Here is a 10,908-nt window from a genome sequence, read left to right on the forward strand (position 1 = left end):
GGCTGCAGCGATGCCGGGTCATTAACCTCCTCACCCCAAATTCCTGCGGCCCCACGCAGCTGGGACCCAACCCTCCCTCCCCTCCCACCTGGAAAGGGCTCGCCACCACCTCAGATGCATATCCTCCAGGCGCCCTCCCTTGAGGATTAGGCTGTTTCTGCCTGGTTTGGGATGGGGAGGCGGGCTTTTAACTAATAGATACATTTCTCACGCCGAACAGGCTACAGGCATCCTTGCAGAATAATGCAGCGCCAGCTGTTCCTGGGAGGCATTTACTTCTGTAGCTATTTGGACCTCCATTCACTTTTAGAGAGATTTCTAGCTTTCCCCTTTGTTAAAGCAGAGGTAACCAAGCTGAAAAATTGTAAAATGTTACGTTCAAGTATTCTGATACCAGTAAAAGGAACCGATACCTTATTAATCCACTAAAGGATCATTTAGGAGCTGTAATCTTAAGCTTAACCCCACCCTAGAAATCTGTGTGTGTGCAAGAGACCACATTCACACCAGTCAGAGTTCACAAGCTGGTCTGCCTTTTATAGATGTACAAATAACTGCATGCCCAAACATTTCATTAAGGTATATTAATTTGGATGAAAATTTGTATAAAATTATTTCAGTCATGATGCAGTTTCAAGGAAGAAAGGGGTAAAAAGCTGACCATTTTTTATCAGTATTAATATATTCAGATTTACTTCTGTCTTGCCAAAACTACTGAAACAGTTTGGACTTTTTCAGTTCTGGAACAAATCCAAATTTCAAAAGTTTTGAAATGTACTGAAAAGAGTCCTTCTCCTCCTGTCAGCACTTCTCACAACTACAAATGAATGAGTACATATGTGAAAGAATACACACGTGGAAAAATAATCACCAAAAAGAGCAAAAGAGGGGTCTGGGACCTGAAGTTGTATGCTGAAAGAATATGTTATGAAGTTGTATGCTGAATGATGAGTTATGTTTGTTTAGAGAAAGAATTTTGGATTTGCTTTTCCAGAGGGAAATAATGGGCCTGTTCTGGGATGGTACTTGAAGATGGGTACTTTATGGGATAAAAATGCTCCACTTTAACCCCACATCAGAGCTTGGAAAGAGGTGGTGTACATCTATACGCGATACCATCCCTGCTCTGAAAACATTCCTCCATGGAATCTCCGCTTCCATCTTGAAAATAGTAAGGGCTTGTCTGGACGAGAAATGTAACCTTGTGAACATCAGCTCTTATTAAAGTGTGATATCTTTGCTGAAATGTTACATTGAATTGGAGGAAGGCACCCTTGTATTAGAATAAGCACCCACACATTGAATTATTGAGGAATACAAATTCAAGAATAGCTTTTCCTCATGTGAACAGGTTGAAAGTCTTTGCCTGAAACCACCGTGAAGAAAAGCTCAGAAATATGATGCAAAGTTAGGTGTGCACACTCAAATATTTTGCTGGTAAACTTCACCATTTCTTAACAAGCCTAGAGGACACAGCCGTAACCAAAAAAAGCTCTTGTAATATAGCCGTGACTTCCATGATCCTGTGGGGGGAATGCAAAAATAACTCAAAGAAGTTGTGTAACTAAGGTATTAGCTCAGGTGTGCCTTGATAACATGATTGTCAGTGTAATTATTTCACTCGCCTGGATGACAGTCAAAGGCAGGTCACAGCTCTGGCTCACTGCGAGGACCCATTTTGTGGCTGCCAGCGAATGCGTTGGGGAAGGTGGTCCCCAAGCCCAGGCCCCAGGAGAGGCCCATGCTGCTCCCTGCAGGAGGAGAGCTGTGTTGGGTGCTCGCAGCGCTGCCTGCCTGGGCGCTCGCTGCCTACCTCTGCTCTCGACGCTGAACAGCACCTCGCTCAGTGACTCACCTTAAATTATTTTGTGGGTAGATGCTAATCTGACCAACTAATGTTAATCTTTCCCATGTGAAAATTTCTGTGAAGTAATGAATTCCTTGTCTCTTCTTACTTTCTCTGCCTGATACACGCCACCTTGAAACAGCCCTCAAATATCAGGGTGCTGAGAATACCTGGGAAGCAAATTTATGTAGTGCCCAGGAAGAGAGAGATGTCCATTTATTCCCCAAATCCTACAACTCCACTGAGTGCAGTGCCCTAGAGGACTCAAGTGTGGGTAGGCTTGTGCCAAGAGCTATTTAGGAGTTAGCGAACTGTCTCTATTACTATTTTTATTTATTTCCTTTGTTGAAAATTATTCAGATGTTCATCACAAAAATAAAATCAAATAATGTAACAAAAAAATTTCTGAACAGCTCAGAATTTAATTGCTCAACCTCTCACATGAAAATGGTTTGTTTACCAGTTTTAAAACAAAATAAGGCCACATTGCCGAGGAAACATACTGATCTCTTTCTATTCACAGAGAAGATTTTAAGTCAAACTATGCAGGCTTTGCTCAATTTACTCATCAGAGCTTAAAAGCCTTTAAGACACGTGTTTGTGCACAAAACGTAATGAACAGAAGGAGCTTATCAAAAATGAAGACACACTGAAAAACTGTGATGCCACATCCTTTTCAGCAGCATCTTGGAAAAGTAAAAAAAAGTTAGTTGTTGATATATCTATATATATATATGTCTGTATCTTTATACATCTCCTATGCTTCCGTTCAGAGTAGAAAAATAAGAATAAATTAAAGCCCTGCTCCTGTGGTACAAATGCAATCACAACCACCACATTTGGACAGCCTACACTCCATTTAAGTCCTTGTGCCCAGCCAAAGGAGAAAGCTGGGTACCTCTGAAGGCCTTTGAAAAGTGACTTATAAGGCCAAAGGACAGCACAGAGGATGGATCCACCAGAGGCCAGAGAGGGGACGTTAGGCATCTGGGCTTCAGCTGAACTGAGGATATCTAAATACGGTTCGAAACTTTCTCAGGAAAGGGTAGGAAAAGGGTCTAATGTGGCAACCTCTTTTACAGACATTTGGTTTTGCCACCCCATAGTTAGATAGAAAACCTGTGTCTTTTGTAGGACAGATTATACTGAGAGAAGTAAAATTTCCCCCAAACTTCATGGAGTCCCAGCAGACATCTACAATAATTATCTAGTCCTTAAAACTGAATTTCTGAAACACTCAAAAGCACAAACCTGACAACATGGATTTATGTACTGATTTGGCACTTGCATCCAGGTTCTTCCATTTCTTACACACGCAAAAGTATATCATACATTAAATGAAGATAAAGTTTTCAAGTGTCACACCAACTTTGCAGTAGTGTAAGCATTACAGAAAGAGAAAATAAGGGTGAAATGACTATATTTTTCTAGTATGAATATCTCATTTTGGTTATTTAAATAGTAAGTGTTTAAAACAAAGTTTCAGAAGTGTTATTGGTCATGCTAGATAATAACAAAGATGTTATTTTCATTTCAGAATTTGCTTATGTAAACTGTTTACATGTAAAACATTTAAAGTTTCTGTACTCCCTTTGACAATATTGCATAAAATGGCATTTTAAACTCTGGACTAAGTTGTGCAATCAGTCAAATAATCAGGTGTGTACTCCTTCCTCACATTACCTACAAGTTGAAACAACATATGGAAAATGAAAAATCTTCCTGACAGTACAAGTTACTGTTATGTTCTTTTCCAGATGTGAAGACGATCATGTTATACTGTTTTTCAGATTCCATTAACCTCTCTCTGTCTTAAAAAAAAATGTTTTGCGGCATATATGGTTTCTGATTGCTGCTCGACAAACAGTCAGGGAGAAAAATGTCTTAAGCATGTGAGAAGAGACTGGTTTCTCCTTCGAGAATGTAAGCACAGCTGCAGAGGGAAGCCTGACCCCGAAAGCACCACCAGCTGTCATCGCAGACTTGAACAGGTGTTTATGGGACTCCCTCCCCAGATCTTTACAATGTACAAGATTGTTTTGGTTATGATATCCATTTCCCGTCCTAAATTATATACCGGACCTTTCAACCTCAAGAAGCATAAAATAACCCTCAAACTGTGGCCCCGTCCAGCGATCGCCTTGCAGGCTTGGCTTGCAAGCAGCTCTGCCGCCAGGATTTATACACGCTGCCCTTCTCCAACCAGGAGATCGCTTCCATTTCAGCAGCAATTTAACACTTACAAGCAAGTAAAGGGACAAGCCAGGAATGGGAAATGAGGGAAAAACAAGCTGCGTTTCAACTAGTCCTCACCTATGGTCTGTAGCCAATCCACGGAGTTTTGAACATCCCCAAACTACCACGCTGATGTCTAAGACCAGGGCTGAAGACAAGTTTGGCAAAAGGAATCGGGAAGCTGTAACCAAGATGAAAGTTGGCACAGGAGGGGCTCTATCTGAGTATAAATAGGATGGATAAATTGCTACAGTACGCAAAAGAACTGACCAAAACGTTTGTTTGAAATATGCACCAAGCTATGCCTTTCTGGGTTTCCAAAAAAATAACTGTGGTTAACATTTCTCTTTCTTATTGTTGCATTCAATTTAGATGGAATGCTGCTGCTCATGGTTCCAGCACACACTGGATGTTACCACCAAAAAGAAGCTGTTTTTACATTGTATTTGGCAAGAAGCAAACAGAGCATGAGTTTACAAATAAGCAAACCAAACTTTTTTGCAACCTCAAATAAATTTCAGCTTGAGTTTCAGGCAAAGATCTTACTGTGGTCTTATGTTAGGGGAAAACAGTTAGTTTTCACCCACAGAAAACTAACACGAAGCAGGAGTCTGAAAGCATCACTGCTCTGTATAAGAATACCTTGAGAGCATTTCAGCTGACTGATCCAATCTTGGGATTGGCCTCAAAGGAAAGGCCAATATCCACGGAAAGGGTACAGTGACAGCAATCAAGCAGTTGCAAGAAATTCCTAAAGTAACTGGGACCAGTAAGTTCAGCTGCTGCCCTATGAGCAGTCTGTTTGTAATTAATTTACTGGTTGATTTATTTATTTTTACCTACACAGCAGATTAGTATGAAGTGATTCACTCCTTGCTAGGAAGCCTGGCTCTCACTCATGCAGGCAGTTCCAAGAAGCTGTACAAAATTCCCGGTACAATTCCAGTTAAACTGAATTACACTGGAGTAAATGTGGCTTATTTACTTCACATGTACTACTAACTTTGACAAGGACAGAAAATTTTTATCTATAACAAATAACTGTGGGTGTGTCTGTATTTTAAATGCAGACATACACATATACACAAAGAAAGACACACATTTTCCACTTGTGTGTTTACAGAAACAGATAATGCATGTGAGTGTGTGTACACGTACATATATTTTCTTTGCAAAAAGAGGGTGTGTATTTTTTACACATGAAACACAATTATTTACTTAGAGACACATCTTTCCTCATTCAAACTGTAAGTCATTTGAATACACTTCAGTGTATTTCTTCTATCTAGCTAAATGCTCCCCGGGGCGTCTTCCCGGTAGCCTACAGCCGGCACTGACACCCCTTGGTTTTTGTTGCATTCCTGGGAGATACAAAAATAGTGCTTTCTCCACACGCAGATGAAAAACACTGAAATGTGGAGAGCTCTCTAACGTCCTACACAAAGGGGTAAGAAGCACGAGCGGTTAGAAGTTGAAATACGACATTGCATATCAGCGTGGATAATCTGACTTTGCAGCAGAGTCCCAAGGACCTACCCGAGTCTTTACATCAAGAATAAATGTTGATTTAAGAGGTTGTATTCCAGTTCTATCAGAATCTACAAAGCTAGATTAAAGGCTGCCCTAACACAAACAGACTAGATAAAACATGTAGCAATGTGTTTTAAGGGGAAGAAAACCTGTAAGTAGGAGATAATGTGTGATCCAATCTCACAACTATACTTTCTCACAAGAAACAGTTCTTACACAGGAGCCACATTTAACCAGTAAAAGTTTTCTTGGTTTAAATACTTTAATTACTTCAATTATGAGGAAGTTTTAAAAACACTTAAGGGATTTTTGAGCACAACTTTTAGTGACACTTGTTCCCAAAATCTCAATATATGCCTTCAAAAATCTCCCCTCCTCCTCTCCTAAGATACTTGTTTATATCGAGAACGAAATCATCCCCCCCCCTTATTTTAAGCCTTTGCATCACTCACGGTGGCTACATTTCCATCCTGCCCCAGGTACTTATTTTTGGGGAGCTGTAAGAAAATTTCATTTTCTTGGTGTTCCCAAAATCCAAAAGACAAGAAAAAATACCATAAAGAACAAAAAACCTTGCCAAACAGCCCCCCAAAGCCTTCAAAATAGAAGAGCTACAGAGTTCTTCCCATCTTTTGTTCACCAACTGTTGCTTCCTTGTCCTAACTATTGTACCTCTGAAGGGGAACTACAAAGCAGCCGGCCAGTGGAGATGTACACTGGAGTGTCTCTTTATGCCCCACATGGAAGCCAAGAGGGACTCATTAGTCATCTGGAGATTTTGCCCCAATGCCCAAAGGCATGAAATACCTCCAGCAAAGCACCAGCTGAGATATGTCAGTGTGGCACTCACTTTGCATCTCTCTCTTGGTGCCTTTCAAGTTGTTTTCTAAACACTTCTTTTGTTGCTGTTGGCATGAGTGCACTTAAAAGCAGCATATCGTTAAGCGCAGAGAATGCTCACTGTTTTCTGTCCTTTAAAATCTCTTCCAAGTACTTCCCTATGAGCAATTAAGCTAACTCTATGGGATACATTTGATAACAGATATTCTTTAGTTTGGGTGACAGTTAACAAGCAAGGCTGTAATGAATAATAAAGTACTTTTTAGTGACACGCAGTCACTATTCACCCTAAGTAGGGACTATTTTTGTGCGAGTTCAACAGAAGATTCTAACAATGCAACCCTCTTGTATAACTTGCACAAAATAGGCATTCATCAAGGAGGATTACTCTCCCCAAAATGGGGCTCTCAGCAGCTACGTGCTGTGGGTGGGGATGCACAATTCCAGACAGGGGTGGAGACCAAGGAAAAGGCATGGGTCTAGCATGAAAATGCATGCTGTGTCAATTCATAAGCACAAAAGAGATGAATTTGAGAGAGAGAGAGAGAGAGAGAGAGAGAGAAAGGAAGGAAGGGAGGGAGGGAGGAAGGGAGGAAGGGAGGAAGGAAGGAAGGAAGGAAGGAAGGAAGGAAGGAAGGAAGGAAGGAAAACTAGATGCAAAAGCGCTAAGGCTGCCCCAAGAACTTTTATAAAGAGTAACACATGCTGCAAGTGACCACGGCAGTATTTCAAGTAACATTTTGCTATGTATGAACTCCCCTTCCAAGTCCACCCCATTCCTATAGAGACAAAGGCAGCTCCCAGCTTTCCAACACCAGCCCCCATTGGTATCTTGTTCTCAAAGACACTTACCCAAACCCCACATAATCTGCCGCTCTGTCACCACCACAGGGCTCCCAGTAACATGCTAGAATAAGCTGTTCACTGATCACCCTCTTTTTCTCCCTCTGCTTGGTAGAGGTGCCTCCCTCACGACAATACAGTAAAGCTATGCATGTATGTATATATGTATTCATGCTATGTCCTCTACATCCTCCCCAAATATGTCTAGGTTCCCATTCCAAATACCTAACTTCTGAAATGTTAGGATAATAAATGTATAATTCTCTGATCGCTCAATGCTCTCCAAAAACCTACTCTGGTACACCATGAAGGTTTGTTCTTCTCTCACGACATTGAAACACTTTTCACCTTGATATATTTAGAGAGAACTAAACCTCAGACTTTCAAATTATTTTAGCCTTTATTTATTATGCCAGACACCCTTTTAGCTCAAGCACGGAAAAGCAAACCAAAACAAATAACTCCTCATTACACCCAATTTCAGGATACACCTAAAAACTGAGAAAGTAAAACCCAATCTGGGATACTCAGAACTTTGAGTCACCAGATTTTTTCAAGGAAAGCACTGCCTGCTGACAGTGCAAATAGCATCCACTTGCTCTAAGAGGATGAAGAATAAATGCCAGAGGAAATGTTCTCTCTCTTCTCTGAAAACTATCTGGAAGTTTTCCTCTACCTCAATCCACCGATCTTCCACAGACTAAGGAGTATCTGCTTTTACCTTTACTGACGGCTGTAGTCTAACTACATTTACATGTTTGCTCCCAGAAGAGGACTCTTTCCTCCGAGAACACTTTCTATTTTTAAAGAAGGAGAGAGAATTCAAGGGGGGGGGAAGAGGCTAAATTCTCCCAGGAGACTAGCAATTTCAATGCCCACTTGAAAGGCTATAAAGGTGTTTCAGAACATCTTCTGAAAATCAGGCCACGAACAAGCATCTCAAAACTTTCAAAGAAACCAAAAAATGACCCTTCTAAGAGTTTAGACCACGATGCACATTTTCCAACTGATGATCATGGAATAAAAACATATTTCTAAAACCAAAAAGAAAAGTAAGTTCTTTCATTATAGAGTGTACATATTTTATGGAGTGCAGCTAGGCATAAAACCACATACTTTCAAGGTTACTATCTATCAAAAATTCTTTTTTAGTAGTAAATAATGTAAATGGTGATGCTATACACTTAACACAGAACGTGTTTGTAAAATATTAACTGTATTTGTGTGTCCAGTAAAGGGAAGAATTAGACATTATTGAAACAGCATTCTAGAACAAGTTACTCATTTTATAGCAGCCCCTGCTGACTGGCCAGAAGAAGCTTTTGCACAAATTTTGTTTCTCCATCATCTTTGTTTCTGGCCTTTCCTTGTTGGTGCAACTAGGGAAATATTTAAACTGAGCAACTTTTTAAAAGACATCATTCCAGTTTAAAAAGAAACCTTGCTGCCTAGAACTGAAGAAAAAATGAGGAAAACCTCAGGCTGCAAGCGAGCTTAAGGGATAGAAGTGTTTCTTCTGTGCCTTACCTACTCAAAAGTGCAACAAAATAACTCATAGCACTTAGCGTAGCAGATGTTCATCAGTGTTTCAGGAAAAATATCAGGTGCTCTCTAACAGGAGGTACTTGCTACAGTCCTTCCCTTTTCTCTCTCAGTTGTATTTGTCATGGGATGCCAGTGAATAAAATCTTTGGAATAAGAATGGAATGTGTATGAAGCCATTCTTAAAGGATGCCGAAAACCTGTGAGAGGCGCTGAAAAGAGCCACAAAAGTGCTTTGAGCGCTGGCGAAAATGTCCTGCAGTGGGATGCTTAAAGAGCTCGATCTATTTATTTTACACGAAAGAAAACTGAGGAGTGACTTGATTACAGCATATAAATAACTTTATGGAGGTGGGATCTGGGGAGAGTAGACTTTTTAATATAGTAGAGGAAATACATATCTGGAATCTGAACCCAGACAAACTAATACTGGAAATCAGGAATAGCAAAGACTCACCATTGCCGTGAACTATCAAGGGAAGTGATGGATCCTCTATCACTGGATGTCTTTACACTAGCGTTGGATGCCTTTCTAAAAGACGTGCTTTACCCTAACAGGATCTGTGAACTCACCAAGCACAAAGTTTGTGTTTCTTTTAATGGTTAATAGGTGTATCTTCTGAAATGTAAGGCTCCAGCAAGCCTTACATTCTGTGAGCTAAGAGCTCATTGCTTCATAACCAGAATAGGGGTTTTTTTTTATTATCATTAGTGATTTATTTAGACTGAGGTTTTTGGAAAAACTACCTTCATTTTGAAATATGGAGAAAAAAATATTCTGAAAATCATCAGTCTGAAATTAGATAAAAGAAATATTTGCCTAAACTTCACATAGTGAACTAATAGGAGGAAGAAAAAGAAAAAGAAATATTTATGCTACAAACTCCCTTTTTCTGGAAAAGGATTGATTTTATAAAATCTTGACAAATAGTAGGGGGAGCATATTAAGCATTTAGTTTTCTTATGACGAAATGTTGGTAAATATCTATATTCTTAAAGCAAAATCTTGCAAAATTTAAGCAGCAGCTTCAAAGATCAACTAGTCCTAACACGATGAGGAAAAGACAGACAACTTCTCCTAGACCATACTCCAACAACTGGGTGTTGCTCTGCTCTTGAATTGCCTCTCTAAAAGTTATTATTCAGGCAACCGGGGGCGACAAGTCGTCATGCCGGGCCCGATTCCCCTTTCACTCACCTGTGGGACAAGGCGTCCCTGCTCCCCCGGCCCCAGAGCAACTCCTCCAGGCTGGATCTCAGGTCGCTGAGAGGGGACCAAAGGTGTGGGTCCCTTCCCCTCTCACGGCTCCTACCCCACCAGCCACCAGTGCCTCTTGGAGGGGATGCTTCGCTGGAAGCACCAGTGGAGCCTATGTCCCCCACTCCTGTTCCCAGCCATAGCCCTGGCAATATCTAGACAACTACAGAAACATACCTACAGAACTACGCCAATACAGTTGGGCTCCTCTGAGGTCGCTTTACCAGACCAAGGACAAGTACCAGGAGCCCCAGTGGTTACTCTGTAAGTCCTTTTCAATACCTGGGTCAAAACACCTCCAGGTGAGAAGAGGAGTGACACCAAGGACAGGAGCAGCACCGGCTGTGCCCCAGCAGACGAGTACCTCAGCAGGCTGGGAAGCCAGTGGGATCGCGCCCTCATGCCAGTGGGATTACAAAGCAGAAGCTCAGGCGGCACCAGGACGGCCAAGCTCCGTCACTTGTTGGTTGCACCGATGAGCTATGGCAGGGTGAGGGGAAAGTCTCTCGCTGGGAGAGACTCTGCCATCCCTCCCCTCTCCTCCTCGGGTCTAGGCTCAGAGGGCCGGCAGGGAGAGAGTGCCCAAGGAGAGAGAAAAGGGCTGTTGCGTTTTCTGGATAAAGAGGAAGGAAACCTGACACCTTTGACGAAACCCATGTAGAAGTTTAGAGGGAAGGTAGGCAGGGAGCGGACCGAAAAGGAAGAGCTCCTCCGGGGGGAGAGGAACGCAGAACAATAGGAATAACCAAAAAGCTGGAAGGAAGAGGCAAAGAGGTGCGGAGGTGAGGGGCGAGGAGGCTGCAAAAGAAAGAGG

At 41.6% G+C, this 10,908-nt stretch overlaps 1 protein-coding gene across 1 annotated transcript in view; it reads right to left on the reverse strand.

The window, feature by feature from the left end:
* The window catches only part of MOXD1 (monooxygenase, DBH-like 1), a 51,803-nt gene that overhangs the window by 39,721 nt on the left and 1,174 nt on the right, over positions 1-10,908 (reverse strand). The gene's annotated exons all lie outside the window — the stretch shown is intronic.

The sequence above is a fragment of the Pygoscelis adeliae genome, unplaced genomic scaffold (genome assembly GCF_000699105.1).
Source record: "Pygoscelis adeliae isolate BGI_AS28 unplaced genomic scaffold, ASM69910v1 Scaffold172, whole genome shotgun sequence".
Taxonomy (NCBI): Eukaryota; Metazoa; Chordata; class Aves; order Sphenisciformes; family Spheniscidae; genus Pygoscelis; species Pygoscelis adeliae.